The sequence below is a fragment of the Suricata suricatta genome, chromosome 5 (assembly GCF_006229205.1).
Source record: "Suricata suricatta isolate VVHF042 chromosome 5, meerkat_22Aug2017_6uvM2_HiC, whole genome shotgun sequence".
Lineage (NCBI taxonomy): Eukaryota > Metazoa > Chordata > Mammalia > Carnivora > Herpestidae > Suricata > Suricata suricatta.
In genome coordinates, this window is record NC_043704.1 from 138324556 (window position 1) to 138343360 (window position 18805).

Here is an 18805-nt window from a genome sequence, read left to right on the forward strand (position 1 = left end):
GTTTGTGCTGTCTCTCTCTGTCTCTCAAAAATAAATTTAAAAAAACAGAAAAAAAATTTTTTTTTAAATAGAGATGGTCATTCATGGTCGTGACTATCTGATGGAGCCACTGATGCAGGTCAAGTGAGGTGAATAAATAGACCCGTAAAAGTGTCAAGCAATGAATAAGAAGACATTGTCTTTTAGGTTTTGTTTAAACACTTTCCACATCCACAAACACTCAACAGTTTTGCAAACCCAACTTTTTTAGTTGTAATTTGTGGTCTACTTCCAAAAATTTTTCAACCGTCGTAGGATATAAAACACAGATATAATAGAAGTGATCAAACAATGATGTATGGATAGCCACCAGATAACGGAAGAAAAATTAGCTTCATAGTACTCGGGACAACAAGGAAAAACACACCATTGTGTAGTTCTCCTGGTCCTGTTGTGAGAACGCTTCCTGTCCTGTACTATCCCTCACTTAAAAAAAAAATAGGCTTCATAGATCATTACCAAATAGGTTTTGTTTTTGAAACCAAGATATTTCCTTATTAAGGCACTTCATTTTGTAGAATGTTACTGCATCGAAAATTGATGCTATGTGAATTGGTCTTGCTCAAATCTCTTTTACAGGAGTAGTCAGTAAAATCCCCCTTTTGAGTGCTGTGTCTACATTTTGAACGACTGGAAAATGTCTGTAGAAGAATTTAAGTCATGCTTTCATATGTTTATGTATCACATGACGGGCACATGTGTGCCTGATGTGTCTGTATTTGAATCCTCCAGAAATAACCCTGGCCCTGTGTTGTATTAATAGCTCTTTGCTTCTCGTTCTGGCTCCTGTTAGTGGTATCTGCACCTCAGAGGTGATACTAAGAAATGGAAAAATAGGAGCACCTGGGTGGATCAGTTGATTAAGTGTCTGACTCTTGATTTTGGCTCATGGTGGTGGGCCCTATGTCTGCTTCTGCCCTGAATGTGGAGCCTGCTTCGGATTCTTTCTCTCCCTCTCTTTATGCCCCTCCCCTGCTCACACACTCACAGTCACTCTCTCTCTCTCAATAAATAAATAATAACTAGCTAAATAAATAAAATACAAATACTTTTTAAAAAAGGAAATGGAAAAATAAACAAGGTTATTACCAAATTAAAATACACACTCGAGTTCAAGCTGAGGCATAAAGTTCACTGTGGTCTCATGACATCTTGGAGGACGCATGCTTCACTGGGCAGACTCTGGTTTTACAGCCACACAGACAGGACTTTATTTCCAAGGTTTGGCATTTACTGCATGGCCTTCGGAAAGTCATGTGGTGTATCTGATCTTTAGTCTTCCCATCTGCAAAATGGGCTGACCAAATCCAGCCTTCAGAGTTGCTCTATTAGTAGTACCATAATACAGACAGTCATGAACACATTTCAGTTACGACAGTCCTCTTGTCCCTTGCTGTTGGGAGCTATTTGAACTCACCAGTAGAGTGAAAATTCCTGGTGAGGGTACGGCAAGTTTGCACGGTCTCTTGACCCCAGATAGCTCCCAAAATCTACCCTCTTGAAACTTTTCATTTCTGCTTGGGCACCAATCCTCAGAGCGCTTTGCTGATTAGTGTCAGGAGTGGCCTGTCCCCCAGCCCTGTCCCTGAGGCGTGATTGCATCTGGTCAGGGAAAAGATGAGTAAACTAGATACACCCCAATGCAACATATAATTTCCTCCTAAGCAATTAACTGATAACTGACTACCTTCTGGGCCTGAATGCCTTTGTGAAAGTCACTACTGCGATAAACTGTATCATTCATCTTTGGGATTGTGAGAGCAGGCCTTATGTCTCCTGAGAACCTGATTTTCTGGGAACTTTCTCTTAGAGTTATAAACAGCCTAATTACCCTTACTCATAAAAAACTGACCTTTACTAAACAATGCTGTTTGCCTCATGGTTAAAGGTTGCTTCCTTAAGGCTAAACCTGAGGTTTTGTAAAAAATACCTATGACAACATGAGTGCCTGTAGCTAAGTTTTTTATGACAATCAGAACTGTAACTTCTGCAGAACCCATGTCCTGGAAAATGGTAAAACTTATCTATGAGAAATCATTTAATGCTCTTTCTGGTTCTTGTGTCTTTTGCCATAAATAAAGCTTGAGCACCAGACAGGGCAGAAGTGCCTGCCAGAATGGCAGAGACACCTGCCAGGTGGGCAGGGGTGCCTGTCTGGTGATCAGAATGAAACTCAAGGCTCTCTCACTCTCTCTGGCCGACACCGGCATCCTCCAGGGGAACCCTGGACCTGCAGGAGCTGGACTCTGGCACCTTACCTGCAATTTTAAAATTCCCAAATTTCAAGAATCCCTAAGCACTTCTCATAATGCATTTGACAAAAGTGTCTCCCCTGAAACTCCAGTGTAACGTGACTTGAGCTGATGCAAGGCTATGCATAGTCTTTTAACTATTCAGAGCAATTTAAACACAAAGGCAGAAGTATTTATGTGTTTGGTTATGGAGTGCTGTTCCAGACTCTGTTGGGGACCATACATAACAAATGGCATATGCACTAAATTACCTTTCTAAACTCTGAAAAATTATGAATTCCCAAACACATCCAGCCCCAGTGGTTTCAAATAAGAATTGATTACCTATTTTATCCCTAGGGTTGCAAATTTCCTTAATGTCTAGCTTGTCAGAACACGCACTGGAAATAGAAATCTCTTGTGCATCCCTGATGCACAGTAACCTGCCTCTGCCCTGCCCTGTTCATTTTGTGCTCTTTTGATTTGAGGAAGGCTGGTACTTTGGTAGCGGGCACCCTGGTTCCCTGATCTAGTGGTTACAGACTTCTTCCTTCTGCTGAGCTGAGCTCTGCCTCCTGGTAAATTCTCCTGCTTGCCCTTCTCCTGCAGAGCTGAGAAAACAGGAAAAGCTAGCTCCCTCTTCCACGTGACTGCCCTTCAGCTATTTGAACAGGGTTATATTCGTCCTTAAGTTTTGTGGTATGTGTGTGCTTTTGTTTTTTTTTTTTGTTTTTTTTTTAACAAATAATCCCACTCTCTGTTGTCAGTCTTTTTAATTTTTTTTATGTTCTTTTATTTATTTTTGAGAGACAGGGAGAGACAGTGGGAATAGGGGAGGGTCAGAGAGAGAGGGAGACACAGAATCTGAAGCAGGCTCCAGGCTCTAAGCTAGCTGTCGGCACAGAGCCTGACACGGGGCTCAAACTCATGAACAATGAGATCATGACCTGAGCCGAAGCCAGACGCTTAACCGACTGAGCCACCCAGGCGCCCCTCTGTTGTCAGTCTTTATCTGACTTATTTGCAACTACTCCCAAGCCTTTATTTTCTTGTTTTTAATTTTTCTTAATGTTAACTTATTTTTGAAGGAGAGAGAGAGAGAGCATGAGTGGGGAGGGGCATAGAAGGAGGGAAACACAGAATCTGAAGCAGGCTCCAGGTTCCAAGCTGTCAGTTCAGAGCCTGACATGGGGCTTGAACCCATGAACAGCAAGATCATGGCCTGACCTGAAGTCGGATGAATAAACGACTGAGCCACCCAGGTGCCCCTTCCCAAGCCTCTTCGAATTGTTCTTTATTTTGTCATTTAACATGTCCTCTCTAGAATTAAAAACATTATCCTTGTCTAAAAAACTCTATTCCCAGCCATTGATGATCAACATCATTTTCTCTGGCCGCAAACCGTTTCTTCCTTTTGCCTGAGTGTACTGTCGGACTCCCACCAAGTTCAAACTCTGCATGACATACTTTATCAGACTTTAGGCAAGTCATATTAAACTCTCAAACCCTCAGTCTCCTTATCAGTGGGGATAATTGAGCTTTGTGGCCTAGCTCTCAGGATTAAAGATAGCACGTGAAAAGTATCTAGTACATTGCCTGACAATGTGGATGTGTAATTCATGGTAATGATCATTATTAAAAGCTTAATAAATGAGCCTCCTCTTCCTCTTCATCACAGTGTTTTTATTACTTTCTTGGGCTGATCCTGAGTACAACCCTAAGACATTGGTGGGTTTATTTTTAGGTCTAATCCATATGAAAGTAATCCGTCATTGGGAAGATACAATTTGTATAATAAACAGTTCCTGTCAGTCTTAAAGCGAAGTCACTCTGTTTCTCCTCTTCTTTCCCTCATCTCTTTTGAATCAAATGCAACTTCTGCAGCACCTTGATTGACATAAGAGGTCAACTTGTATCTTTCAGGCACTATTTAGGGATCTACAGTAAAATTGTGTGTGTGTGCGTGTCTGTGTGTGTGTTTCCCCCAGTCTAGAAACCAAATGGATTCCATGGTGTCTTGTTACAAAACTTGGGACTGTGTATCCTGTTTGGATGTTTCCAAGTGTGCAGAATAGAGTCATAAATTACCTTTTAATCAGTGCCAAAAACTTGGTGCCAAAGAACATCTTGCCATTACTATTAGTGTATGTTGTATCCTGTAATTAAGCAGAATCGGCTTGTAGATGAGTCCTTCTGAAGACTGAGCCCTCCTTTCCTGGGAGCATAATCGGAATGAGCTATTACTCTCATTAAGTTAGTTGGCAATACATCACCAGTGTGGCCTGTCATTCTAATGATGCATTAGTGTAATTCATCAACAGGGTGAATCCCACTAATAAGGTGTTACTCCAGAGGCAGGGCTATCCGGAGTCGAAAGCGTCCAGGTTCTCATGTAGAATGGCTACAGCTCAGGCCCAAGAGGGTCTCTATAATGGATTCAGCCCCTACCCTTCTTTTTACTCTATGAAATTTAGCTCTGTTTTAGGCTATCCAGATTCATGCCCATCTGTCCCCAGACTGTTCTCATTTTTCCTTTTTGATGAATCCCAGAATCCTTTACCGGCCCTTGGATATCCAACTTGAATTCCTTTCGGCATATGATCGAACCACTGTGATCTTCCCCTTAAGAGTTATACTTTGAAAAAATGCAATTTTATTGCCAACTTTGTCAGAGCACTTCTGGATTTCTATGTTTCTTACTGTCCATTATTCTGAAGTGGGTGAGAATTTTTTTTTTATTAAAGACTCATACAGTGGTATACCACCAATAACACAGTCGGTGAAAATGATATTAAAAACCAAGTCTTTGCAACTAGTAGATAAATAAATCCTGGAGCTCTAATACATAGTCCAGGGAATACAAAGCTGTATTACAAACATTACACTTGCTAAGCGACTAGATTTTAATTGTCCCTACCTTGAGAAGAAATGATAATTATGTGACATGATAGAGGTGTTAGCTAACACCGCGGCGGCAATCATTGAAGTATAAATTTGTCAAATCAATATGCCGTACACCTGAAATGTACACAATGGTGTATGCTAATTGTGTCTCAAGGAAAAAGTAGAAGATTCTCTATGGGAGAAAAAAAGAAATCAAGACTAATAAATTTGACATGAGTGACTATTAATCTCTGAGTTTCCTGGTAGCAAAATAAAAGAGGAATGATGGATTGAAAGAATGAAAACCATTTTGTCAGGAAACTTATTTTCCAGTATTAAATGATTTGGCTCAGTATCGAAGGAAGTTTGAAGAACTTTGTGGACTTGACGTTCAGTAGTGACATCAATGAAAATGCAGAAATACTCTTCATAGTGAATTCTTATTCTCATCCTTTGATAAAGTGAATGATGTAATGACAACATTTCCACTTAGGGCGTTTTCTGTGAAGAGCAAAGCCGAATAATTTAACTTACTTTGGGAATAGAGTTAGAAAGCCTATAAAAATGAATGGGGTTTTTTCTTTCTACTGTTTTTCACTAATATAACTTCTCTCCTGTGAACTTTTTTTCACTTTTTATTGTGGTATAAATCACAACAAATACAATTTGCCCTCTGTTAACTATACATGTAGATGAATTTTGGTATCCTATAATCCATGTAAAAACTACCATAATCAGGATATTGTCCGTGCTGCCAAAGAGGTTTCTCCCACTCCTTTTCAGTGGCTCCCTTCCCCGACACTGAGGTCTAGGCGACCACTGATCTCCTTTCTGTCATCAGCATGTCACATTTTCTTAAATTCCATCTAAATGGAATATTCATGTAGTCATTCATGTCTGACCCTTTTTATATTGCCTCTGTGTTGTTGTATGTGTTTGTGTTTTGTTCATTTTTATTGCTGAGTAGTATTTCATTGGGATTTATTTTCATAAAAACAAAGTTTAAAGGATATTGAGTAGTTGCTGAAAGACTATCCACGTGAACGTAATAACAGGCATAAAGATGCCAGTGTGTACTCTCGCTTAAAAAGAGAACCAATGCCTTCTATTTCAGTGTATTTTTTTCATATTACAATGGCACACTTGAAAGCTAAATGGTGGCATGAACCATGTTCTACAGCTGGCCATTATGTCTGTGCTCTCTAGCCCAGTGTCTGCTTTTCCTGGGTGCTTCATAAATCCTTGTTAAATGAGTGAATAAAGACATTAATACATGCTCATCATCCATGCACAACAGCCATGTGTAAAGAATAGTCCCTCAAGATGAGGAACAGTAAAATAGAAAGAAGTTACATTCATTACCACTTACTGAGCCTTTGTCATAGAAGTGCTTGTAAAGTGACTGAGTATTCTGTGTGTGTTTCAGGTTCCTTACAGGCTTATTTTAAGCTCTCTAATTTGGGCATTTAAAAACCTTTTTGATATTTTGTAACTTATCCTGAACTGGCAACATTGGGATAGTCAACCGTGTACATGACTATGCCCTTTCCTTTTGAAATATTTGGCAATTTTCTGAATCATGTTCTTTTCAGTTCCAAGATTTTTTTTTTAATGTTTATTCATTTTTCAGAGACAGGGAGCAGGGGAGGGGTAAAGAGAGGGACACACAGAATCCAAAGCAGGCTTCAGACTCTGAGCTGTCAGCACAGAGCCCAATGTGGGGCTTGAACCCACAGACTGTGAGATCATGACCTGAGCTGAAGTTGGATGCTTAACCAACTGAGTCACCCAGGTGCCCCAAGAATGTTCCTAAGCATATAAAAGTATAACCAAGGAATGGCACATTTGGAAACAGAAGACCATAGAGTGTTAATGCCTCAAGATGGTTTTGGCTAACATCCTCACATTAAAAGAAGAAGAAACAACTCTCCGAACTGGGCTACCCCAATTCACACAACTTTGATGACAAGTGTGCAGTTGAAGACAAATTCATTAGTAGCTGATTAAGCCCGCTAAGCAAGCAGGTAGTTTGAAGAATTGAACTGAAAATGAAAGAAAGGTATTTTAGTGTCCTTGATTGTTCCTGTTCAAACAAGAGAATTGGGAATGTGTAGTGTATATTTTATTGAGTGGTATTTCGGAGCATGACAAGGAAAAAATAATGTCCTCAAGGAGACGCTAGATCACCTGCATTAGATTCCATGCCAAGGCAAGAAAAGCAGATAAAAGAAGGCCAAATTCTATATGAAGCAAATTAAACCTAAAGCCCACTGGGCATCTCAGCAGATGGCAAAGTCTGTTACTTATATGACTTAAATTAAAAGTTTTTATGGCTCTTAGGATTTATTCTCTCTGACAAATCACTACTCCAGAAATTGTGTTTTCAGGTACAATTTTCATCTGAAATCCTAATCATTAATTTTGGCCCCTGTCATATATTTATCCATACAACTTAGCATTCATAAGAATTTGAATCCATCAACCTTCAAGGATCTGCAATATTCTGAACTTCATAGATTTGATGAACCATTAAGATCTGACTGAATTGTGTTGGTTTTATAAATCCACCCAGATGATACCCACACCAGTACTTTAGATATTCCCTTGCTACTAAATGAATCTTTGGTTTGCTCCTTCCATCCGTTAGTAGAAAAATTATTTATCAAATGTTTGCTAAGCTCTTAAGCATTCTGATACAGGAATAAGTAAAGTACGCTGATGGTGCAAAAGGAAGAACAAAGGATCTCTGGAAGGGAATTGAGGAAGATTTTAAGAGAAAGCAGCTTGCAAGTTGGGCTTTGAAGGCAGCTTGTGAGTTGGGCTTTGAGAAGCATTTCAGAGGGTTGTCATGATTCTTGGGAGTGCAAGGGAACCTATGCAAAGAGCAAGAAGCATTGCACTGTAAAGAAAACCATCAATGAGACTAAAAGGGAACCTACAGATTGGAAGAAGATATTTACAGATGACTTATCTGATAAAGGATTATGTCTAAAATATATAAAGAACTCAGAAAACTTAACCTAAAAGTGAATAATTCAATTAACAAATGGGTAGAAGACATGAATATTTTTCTAAAGAAGACATCCAGGTGGCCAACAGACACATGGAAAAATGCTCCACATCACTCATCATCAGGGAAATGCAAATCAAAACTATGATGAGCTATCACCTCACACCTGTCAGTGGCTAACATCAACAACACAAGAAGCCACAGATGGTGGCAAGGATGTGGAGAAAGGGGAGCCCTCCTGCACTGTTGTTAGGAATGCAAACTGGTGCAGCCACTTCAGAAAACGGTGTCTTCTCAAAAAGGTAAAAATAGAACCACCCTACGATTCAGCAATTCTGCTACTAGATATTTACCCTAAGAATCAAAAATACAATTTGAAGGGATGCAAGCCCCTCAGTGTTTATAGCAGCATTATTTACAATAGCCAAATTATAGAAACTGCCCAAATGTCCCTCAGCCTAACAAATGGATAAAGCAAAAGTAGTATACAGACACACAGACACACACACACAGACACACAGACACACACACACACACTGGAATATTACTCAGCCATAAAAAGGAATTCGATTTGCAGTGACATGGCTGGAGCTAGAGAGTGTTATGCTAAATGTTCAAGTCAGAGACAGATACCATAGGATTTCACTCATGTGGAGTTTAAGAAACAAAACAAATGAGCATAAGGAAAAGAAGAGAGAGAGAAGCAAACAAAGAAACAGACTCTTAACTAGAGAACAAATTTGTAGTTACCAGAGGCAAGGTGGGTGGAGAGATAGGTCAAATAGATGATGGAGATTAGAGAAGACTCTTGTGATGAGCATCGGGCGTTGTATAGTAGTATTGAATCACTAAATTGTACACCTGAGGTCACCTGGTTGGCTCAGTCAGTTGAGCATTTGACTCTTGATTTTGACTAAGGTCATAATCCTAGGATCATGGAATCGAACCCCGTGTTGGGCTTCCTCCCCCTCCCTCTCCCCCACTCTTGATCCTCTCTAATATAAAAAAATTTTGGGGGGGCGCCTGGGTGGCTCAGTCGGTTGAGCCTCCGACTTTGGCTCAGGTCATGATCTCACGGTTGTGGGTTCCAGCCCAACGTCGGGCTCTGTGTTGACTGCTAGTTCAGAGCCTGCAGCCTGCTTCTAATTCTGTGTCTCTTTCTCTGTCTGCCCCTCCCTTCTTTATGCTCTGTCTCTCGAAAATAAATAAAGGTAAAAAATAAATAAAGTAAAATAAATTTTTAAATAAAATAAAATTTATACCTGAAACTAATATTACACTGTATGCTAACTAACTGGAATTTAAATAAAACTTCAAAAAACAATAGAATATCTTTTCCCTGGATTCATTTTGGAAGGTTATATAAATACTTAATATATTTATATATACATATATATTTTATATGTGCATATATATTTATATTTATACATATATTTTTGTATTTATATATATGACTACACACACATATATATGAATGTATATGTGTGTGTATGTATGTATGTATTAATGTAGATCAGTAGGCCAAAATAACTTTAGCCATATTTCAGTACCAAATAGATGGAAGTTATTCATTTAAGAGCTTATCCTTACTGGAATCCTTACATTTCCTATAATTAATATGCTATAACAAATATTGAAATATGTCAGAAATGTGATATTGATAAAACAGAATGTCATGATTAGACTTAGAAATGGAACTTGATGATACTATGTTTGATTAAAAGAAAGAGTTTTACATACAATATGACAATTAAAGATAGATGATATATAAATTCATCTGTATAAACACACATATACTTGTAATAGTGATAACTAAACCCAAACTGACCATAGTCATTAATAAGGTATTTTGATTTAATTGTAGAATATCTTTAATAGGTCTTTAAAAAAATTAGAATTAATCATTCTAGCACCCATCACAGATTTTTGTGTTGCAAAGTTCTTTGGCCATTTTCCCACTAAGGAAGGTGTATATTACCCCAGAACCATAAAAGATCTATAATAAAAGTCATTTCTAAGGCCCTGGTGCTTTCAATGTTCATGGATAACTGTAATTGATGAAGACAACTGTAGCCTTTTTGGCAAACTGCCCAGTATGAACATTCAGCTTTATACGAAGCCTAAACGACAGAGGCCCACTTATCTAAAAGATTTGCCATTAGATTTTTGTTTTAAATGTTATGTTTCCCTTGTTCATCTAGATACTCTGTAGAGTTACAAAATATCAATTCAACTTCATGTTTACTCTCTAAAATTAGGCAGTTCTATTACATTATCATAGTTTATTTTAGTAAGTAATACAATAGCCTTTATTCAACAAACAAGGGAGCTAGATTATAATTACTTTAAAATAGCAGTGAACTTGCTCTGACTTCAGGATAATTTCGCTTTGCCCCCACACCAGCCCCATTGTCATATTTCTCTTAGGAATGAAGTACCACGGCCAGTCTCTTGAAATAGAACTTAAAACCAGCTTTATGATGGGTTTCTCAAGCATTTTATAGACCTCTCTATACAAGTTTTCCTGTTTTCTCAGAATAAAACCTGCAAACCTGTCAATCCTTATGTCTTAATATAATCTATATACACTTATGACAGGTGAACACGTACAGCATCTGCTGAGGGACATAAATTTGATTTTACATTCCACTTGTCTTCGAGCAGGTTGGCTGCTGTCTGAATTGCTCGTGGGTACTCAGTCAAAAATAGTGTCTCCCTTCACTTTTCTGGCAGGTTCTCTCAGGCTCCATGTCCCTCCTTATCAGACTGTTCTGTGAATCAAACACAAGGAGACACGCGAGAAACTGATCAGGATGCAACACGTTCTGAAAGGCTGAATGTAGGGACTTTAGAAGGACCTACAGTCCTCCATAACACTGCAGGAATACTTAACTTTGCTCCTTCTCATGATGCAGAACATGTCACGCTCTAAGACCCCAGTTATGTAACAGCCCACAAAGTTAACCTTAGAGAGATGACTGTTAATTTGGTTAGGTGCTTTGCTTTCCTTGATGAGCCTCAATTAGTCTATGTACTGTTTCAAGTTGTAGTCTTTAATTCCAGAAGCTGATGGTTGGGTACTCTAAGGATACTGCTTAAAGACATTCACGGTACTGAGGCAGCATACGTGCCATTTAAAAGGTGGTTGTTCATGGGCTCATGAGCTCTCTCATCACATAAATATGTCTGCTGAAGCTATATTTAAAAATTAAGGAAACTTGAAAGAAATCAGTGTAAGTCTGACTATTTTACCTTGAGTTAAGACAAAGGAAATATTTTCAGAAGATTAATAGAATCACTCAAATCATTGACGAGACATTGGCCTTAGCATGGAAGATAGAACATTTATCCATTCAAAAGGGAGATTTATTTGATATTAATTATAAAGGCACTGCAGACCCTTTATACTGTTGTGTTAACTGGAAGGTTTCTTTTCCTGCCAATCTTAGCCACCCCCCCCCCAGTTTATAATTAGGATCATACTATATATATTCTTCTATTTTTTTCATTTATCATCACAATCTCCATATGGATGCAGCCAATACCTTTAGAAAAGTAATCTTTGACATTTTGCTGTGGAAGATAAAGAATACGGCTCATTTACATTTCTTCCCATTCCCAAAGACAGCTTTTGTTTATTGTGCTTTTAGATTTACGTTGTGAGGGTTTATAATGTTTACATTCTCTTTTGTAATCCTCATTCTCATCGTGGTTGGTCATTAACTTTCTTATAAATTTACATGGGATCCTTTCTCACAGACCCTCCTTTGTTTCACAATTTCTTCTCTCTCAGCTGTTTATCCTCTTTATTCATTTCTTGATGGGCTGGATTCCATTCTCAACTAGGTCTCTTCAACTATTCACTTTTTTTAGAATGACTTTTTTTGTCTTTAAGACTGACCAAGGGGCACCTGGGTGACACAGTCAGTTAAGCGTCTGATTTTGGTTCAGGTCATGATCTCACAGTTCGGATTTGGACCCCATGTCAGGCTCTATGCTGACAGGTCGGGGCCTGGAGCCTGCTTCGGATTCTGTCTCCCTCTATCTCTGCCCCTCTCCACTCGCATGTGCTCTCTCTCTCTCTCTCTCTCAAAAATAAATAAACATTTTAAAAAATTTTAATAAAAATTAAAAAAAATAAAAGTGACCAAAATCTGAGCTGGGTATATTAGTTTTCTTTTCCTTTTTAAAAAAATAAAAACAAAACTTTTTTTGTTCTTATTATTTATTTTTGATATAGAGAGAGACAGAGCATGAGCAGAGGAGAGGCAGAGAGAGAGGGAGACACAGAATCCGAAGCAGGCTCCAGGCTCTGAGCTAGCTGTCAGCACAAAGCCCGACACGGGGCTCGAACCCACAAACCATGAGATCATGAGCTGAACTGAAGTCAATGCTTGACTGAGCCACGCAGGCGCCCCTGTTTTCCTTTTAATAGTCAGTAGACATCGCTTCTGTGCCTTCTGGGAGATATAAAATCAGGAATACTAATTTAGTGTCTCTGTCTCACTTGACACCTTCAGATTTCTTTCTCTATCCTTGCATTTCAAAAACCTCTCTGGAATATATCATTTCACTGATTATTTTCCAAATTTTCTTAGGAAAAACTGCTGTGCTGTATGGTATCTGCAGATTCAGAACTTCCTCCTTCATAGGAATTTTTTTTTATTATGCCCATGAAGTTTACTGTTGTCTGTGGTGATGGTGGTGGTTTGATTTGATCATTTGTGCACTTCTTTAAGGATACTCTATTCCAAAGAGTGAACAAATCTGCCATGCCTAATGTGAATTTCATTGGTTTTTGGTCTTCCTTTGTGTTTATTATTTTCTCATGCTTGTCCTCCATGTCATTGCCTCTATGTCTAGCAGTATCCATTCTACCTCTAGCTGCTTCTGATGTAATTTTCTTTTTCCTAAAAATGGTTTAATCATTTTCTTTAATTTCTTTCCTCACTGTGGCCAGATTGCTTTGCCTCTCTTCAATGATCTCTTCTTCCATCTCCTGTACTGATTCCTTGACATTCTCCCCACCTCACAGGTTCCATGCTTGGTTTTTTTTAAAGAGTTTAGAGGAGTATTTGTCTGTAATGTTCTTCATTCCCAGTTCTCTGAAATGTACTGATGGCTCTTTATGCAATTTTTAAACTTTTTTTTTTAGGGAAGACAGAAAGTGTAATGGTTAATGATTACAAGGTGTTATCTAGGACCCCTGTCAACTAGTCGTCATCTATGTGTGACTTTCTATTTGCTCGGGACTAGTATAAGTAAAAATAGGCATGTGGGAAGTAAATTGAGATGAACAAGGATGCTCACTCTACTTCTGGTAGAGCAAATCACTAAGGCGGAAGTTAGAGTGATTCATCATGAAGCTTTCTCACCAAGCTGCAATTTGTGTCTCTTCATCTTTTCTCATTTCTCCTTTGTTGAGCTCCTCTCTCTCAAGCTTTCTTGGCATTCCATGGAGCCAAAATTCTGCAAGGACATTTCTATGTTCTTGATGCCCTGTCCACTCACTAAGCCTCAGTCTTCGAAGGAAGAGGCTCTTACTGGAGTCTCTCACAACCTGCCAACTCACCTTTAGAAAAATGTGTCCCTTGCTCGAGAAGTTTGCTAGCAGTTTTTGGCACTTGTTAAGCCTCAGTTTGAAACACATATCACTGCCCTGGGCAAACTGTCTTCCTATCTTTGATTTGTGGTTGTTCGAGAATTTAATTATGAATTCTTTTTCCACCCTATTCTGTGATTCCTTTTGTTCATTCCCATGAATCTTAGTAAAGGGCTATACACCCCTTTCCTTCATCTTTTCTGTGTGAATTTCATGTGACTTCTTAAAAAGGCACAAAATACAAAAATTCCTGTGTTAAATTTGATAAATAGAAAAACGTTTCAAAGTCCTCTGTCAAATCACTGGTAGAAAATTAGAATTTTCCATATATTACCATCATTTGCAGTGCCTGTTTGTAAGTAAGTATGTGTTACTGATTTTGTCCACTTTAATCTGTAAGTAAACACTCTGCCCCAGTCATCTGTATGTATGATGTTAAAGAGATCCATGGACCTTCTCCTACTACTTCCCAAGATAAAGTGATAGAACTTAATTACACTGACTGTGTTTTAAATGGATGCCTTTTTTTTTTTTTAAATAAAATAGACTTTTTCACCCCCAGCAGTCATTGTTAGAAAGCATTAAATTGAGCATTCAAGATTAATTCCCTGGCAGGTCAAGAGGAGAACAGCATGTAGCCAAACGCACCTTAGTGTTTCTTCGTAACGGCTCCAGCACAGTGTGAAAAAGTAAACAGTTGTGACAAGAGACGTAATGGATGAGCTGGTGTGACAGGTCACCCCCACTAAAGCTCATCCTCCCTCTAAGTATACTCTGTAATGAAGTGCACTATAGTTTTTCAGAGCATCAAAGACCTGTATTGTAAACCCTAGTTCTGGAGTGGGGAAGGATCTTGAGTAAATATATTATGAGTGATGGTACCCAGTGACACCAAAGGAATAAAAACAAATAAGGAATAAAGTATGCTTATCCTAAAGTATTAGCCTAGGAATCCCTGTAATAAGATTCCTCTTTCCTCTTTCACATTCCTATTGCCATTCTATCTTCTGTATAAACATTTGTCATTCCAAAGAATTTAGTTTCATAATAATTATTTAGGGAAGAGGGATTTTATAATTATTTAAGGCTGTTAGCTTATAGCAGCCTCCCCCGGAAACAACGTATTTCATGCCTTGTCACAAGGTGGGAACACAGAGACACATGGAAAATGAAATGAGATAGTGAGTACCCCGTTCTTCCCTACTTCATCAAATTATAAATAAAAATGAGGCACTTTCCTCTTCTCCCACTAATCCGCAAATATCAGGGAGATAGCCTGATAGGAAGAAATAAAAATGACATCCTATTCACCAACGTAAATTGTGACTCAAAACTGGAATAAACTATTTCAAAGAAAAGTTAAATTCCTCAGTCAAATTATATTTGTCTAATTTCCAGTAACAATGATCATTATTATTAATGTTATCTGGTTTAATCTTCCCAGATAGCAAGCATTCTTTCTTTAGTTTTCAGAAAGCTGAGGTTTGCCCAAGACTGTAGAATGGAAACCACAGCCTCCAGCCTGCGAGGCCCAGAGTCTTTATTTCTGTATTGTTGCCATGTTGTCCACCGTAGTGACCAGGAGCTACATGTAGCTCTTGTGGACGCTTGAAATGTGACTAATATGATAAGAAACTAAATTTTTAACTTCATTTAAATTTAAAATTAATAGGCCACAGAGGGCTACCATATTAAACAACACAGATTTAGTCTTCTGTAAGATTAAAAAAAATTTTTAGGCAGCAATAATGCACTGAACACTGACTGATATCTCTTAAAATCCTTGTATCTAAAATCTTAGGAAATAAAACTATCTTCTCAAAATACCCCCCAAAAAAATCCCTGTAAGTTTCTTTCACTAGCTGTCAGCTCCTGGGAACATCTTCTTCAAATAAACAAATATTTAAAACCCAGTGTCCAAGAACAAATGTATATTTTCTTGTGAGTACTTTAAGGATTATGCCAAAGAGACTTTTGAAAGTAAGAGCTCAGTACTTTTGATGAATATTACCAAATACCTGTTGGTCAAGTCCTTGGGCAGCAAGGCCATGCCTGTCTTTCTCAAAAAGAAGAGTTTCTTTTATTTGACTTCTACCCACTTTGGTCCTTCTGGTTTAGAAGTACAAAGGCAAATTGACTTTGATTACTGGGTTTCCTCCAGCTCCTGTGAACTCAATTTCAGAAATCCGTTAGACCTTCAGTTTTTCCTCCTTGCAGCCAAGCAACACTGTTAGGAGACAATCAGCACCCTGGGACTTTTTAGGTCATTCCTTTGAGAAGTTAGTTACATCGCTATCTATCAATGTAGGAGACTTCCAGTTACTTCCACGTCTTGCCAGCATTCGGTCATGTCTTTTATTTCTAATATTAGCCATTCTGGTGTCTAACAGTATGTCGTTGTGGTCAAAATTTGCATTTCCTGAATGACTAATGAGGTTGAGCATCTATTCATACATTTACTTGTCATCTGTATGTCTCATTGAAGGATCTGCAAGTCTTCTATGCGTTTTCTAATTGGGTTGCTTGCTTTCTTACTGTTGAATTTTAAGAGTTTATGACATATTCTGCTTAGGAGGCCTTTGCTGGAGAGTGAGTTGCAAATAATTCCTTCCAGTCTGTGGCTGGTCTTTTCATTCTCTTAACAGGGTCTTTCACAGATCACCAGTTCTTAATTTTGATGAGTCCAATTTATCATGTTCCCCCCCACCCTTGGCTATCCTAAGATCTTGTTGCCTGACCATGTTCACAAAGATTCTGTTCATTGTTCTCTTCTAAAAGTCGTATGCCTTTATGTTTAATATTTAGATTTATGAGGTATTATTTGAGATTCATTTTTTGTTAATGTTTGTTTATTTTGATAGAGAAAGAGACCTCACGAACAGGGGGACGGACAGAGTGAGGAGAGGGAAAACTCCAAGCAGGCTCTGCACCATTAGCACAGAACCTGACGTGGGGCTCCATCTCACAAACCATGAGATCATGACCCGAGCATCAGATGCTTAACTGACTGAGCACCCAGGCACCCTGAGATTCATTTTTCTTTTGCATATAGATGTCACAGTTTCCAAGAACCATTCACCATAAAGACTAGAAATTCTTCATTGAACTGCATTTGAACTTTTGAAAAAAAACTAATTGACCATATTGTGTGAATCTATTTCTAGATTCTATTGTGTCCCATTGAACTATGGATTTACCCTTTTATCAATACCACACTTGTTTATGTCTGTAGCTTTCTCAGAAGTCTTGAAATTGACTAGTGTGGTTGCTTCTAGTTTCTTCTCTTTCAAAATTGTCTTGGCAATTTTAGTTCCTTTGACTCTCGATATAATTGTTAGAACTAGCTTCTTGGTGTTTACAAGCTCATTCTCAATTTTCTGTTGAATCCATAGGTCTGTTTGGGAAGAATTAACATTTTGACAATATTAAGACTTCTAATTCATGATCATAGCTTATCTCTTCATTTATTTCAGTTATCTTTTATTTTTTGACCAGTGTTTTATTACTTTTAGCATACACATCTGCTTATATTTTTTTAGATTTATGTGTATTTGTCAACTCATTATAAATGGTAATTTAAAAAATTTTTCATTCAAAGAGGCGATGGGCATGAAGGAGGGCACTTGTTGGAATGAGCACTGGGTGTTATATGGAAACCAACTTGACAATAAAAAAAAAATTAAAATTAAAAATTTTTTCATTCTTAATCGTACCTTACTGATCTATAGGAATGCATTTGATTCTTTAATATTGAACTGTCTCCTGAAATCTCACTAATTTCACTTATTCTAGAAGGCTTATGTGTTTATAAATTCCTTGGAGTATTTCTATGTAGAACATCATCTCATGTGAATAGAGATAGTTTTATTTCTTCTTTTCTAATTTATATTTACCTTTATTTACTTATTTTATAGCACTGGTTAGGACATCCAGAACAATATTAAATAGGAATAGTGAGAACAGTTGACCAGTATTATGTAAAAGGCATTCACTTTTCTTACCATAAAATATAATGTAAACTATAGATTTTATTTTTCAGATGCCCTGTATTAGACTAAGGGCATTTATTTTTATTCTCAGTTTGCTGAGAGGTTTTTGTTTTGTTTGGTGTTTGTTTTTTGTTTTTAAATGCTCATTGGATACTGAACTTTGTAAAATGATATTTCTGTATTCATTAAGAGAATCACATGTTTCTTCTTCAACTTGTTAATATTGTGTGAAAATCAGTATGGAATGTTGATCCAGCCTTATATCCCCACTTTTTTATGATGTATTATTCTTCCCAGCTAACATGATTTCTTGTTAATTTAAATTAATTAACATATAGTGTAATAATGGTTTCAGGAGCAGAATTTAGTGATTCATCACTTACATATAACACCCAGTGCTCGTCCCAACAAGGGCCCTCCTAATTCCCATCACCCATTTAGCCCAACCTCACACCCATCTCCTATCCAACAGCCCTCTTTTCTCTGTATTTAAGAGACATTTATGGTTTGCTTCTCTCTGTTTTTATCTGATTTTTCCTTCTCTTCTCCTATGTTCATCCGTTTTGTTTCTTAAATTCTGATTTATTATTCTTTTGATATTTTTATATATTCAGTTTCCAATATGTTGTTCAGGATATTGAGATTTTTTTTTAAACAGTATATTGTCAAATTGGTTTATATACAACACCCAGTGCTCTTACCCATAAGTGCCCTCCTCCATCACCACCACCTCTTTTGCCCCTCCCCCTCCCCCTTCAACCCTAGGTTCGTTTTCACAATTCAGTAGTCTCTCAAGTTTTGCATCCCTCTCTCTCTCCCCAACTCTCTTTCCCTCTTCCCCTCCCCCTGGTCCTCCATTAGGTTTCTCCTGTTCTCCTGTTAGACCTATGAGTGCAAACATATGGTATCTGTCCTTCTCCGCCTAACTTATATCGCTTAGCATGACACCCTTGAGGTCCATCCAGTTTCCTACAAATGGCCATATTTCATTCATTCTCATTGCCATGTAATACTCCATTGTATGTATATGTGTGTATGTATATATATATAT

The 18805-nt window shown here is 37.9% G+C and overlaps 1 pseudogene; it reads right to left on the reverse strand.

Annotated features, from left to right (window-relative positions):
• The window catches only part of LOC115291280, a 138440-nt pseudogene that overhangs the window by 98983 nt on the left and 20652 nt on the right, over positions 1-18805 (reverse strand).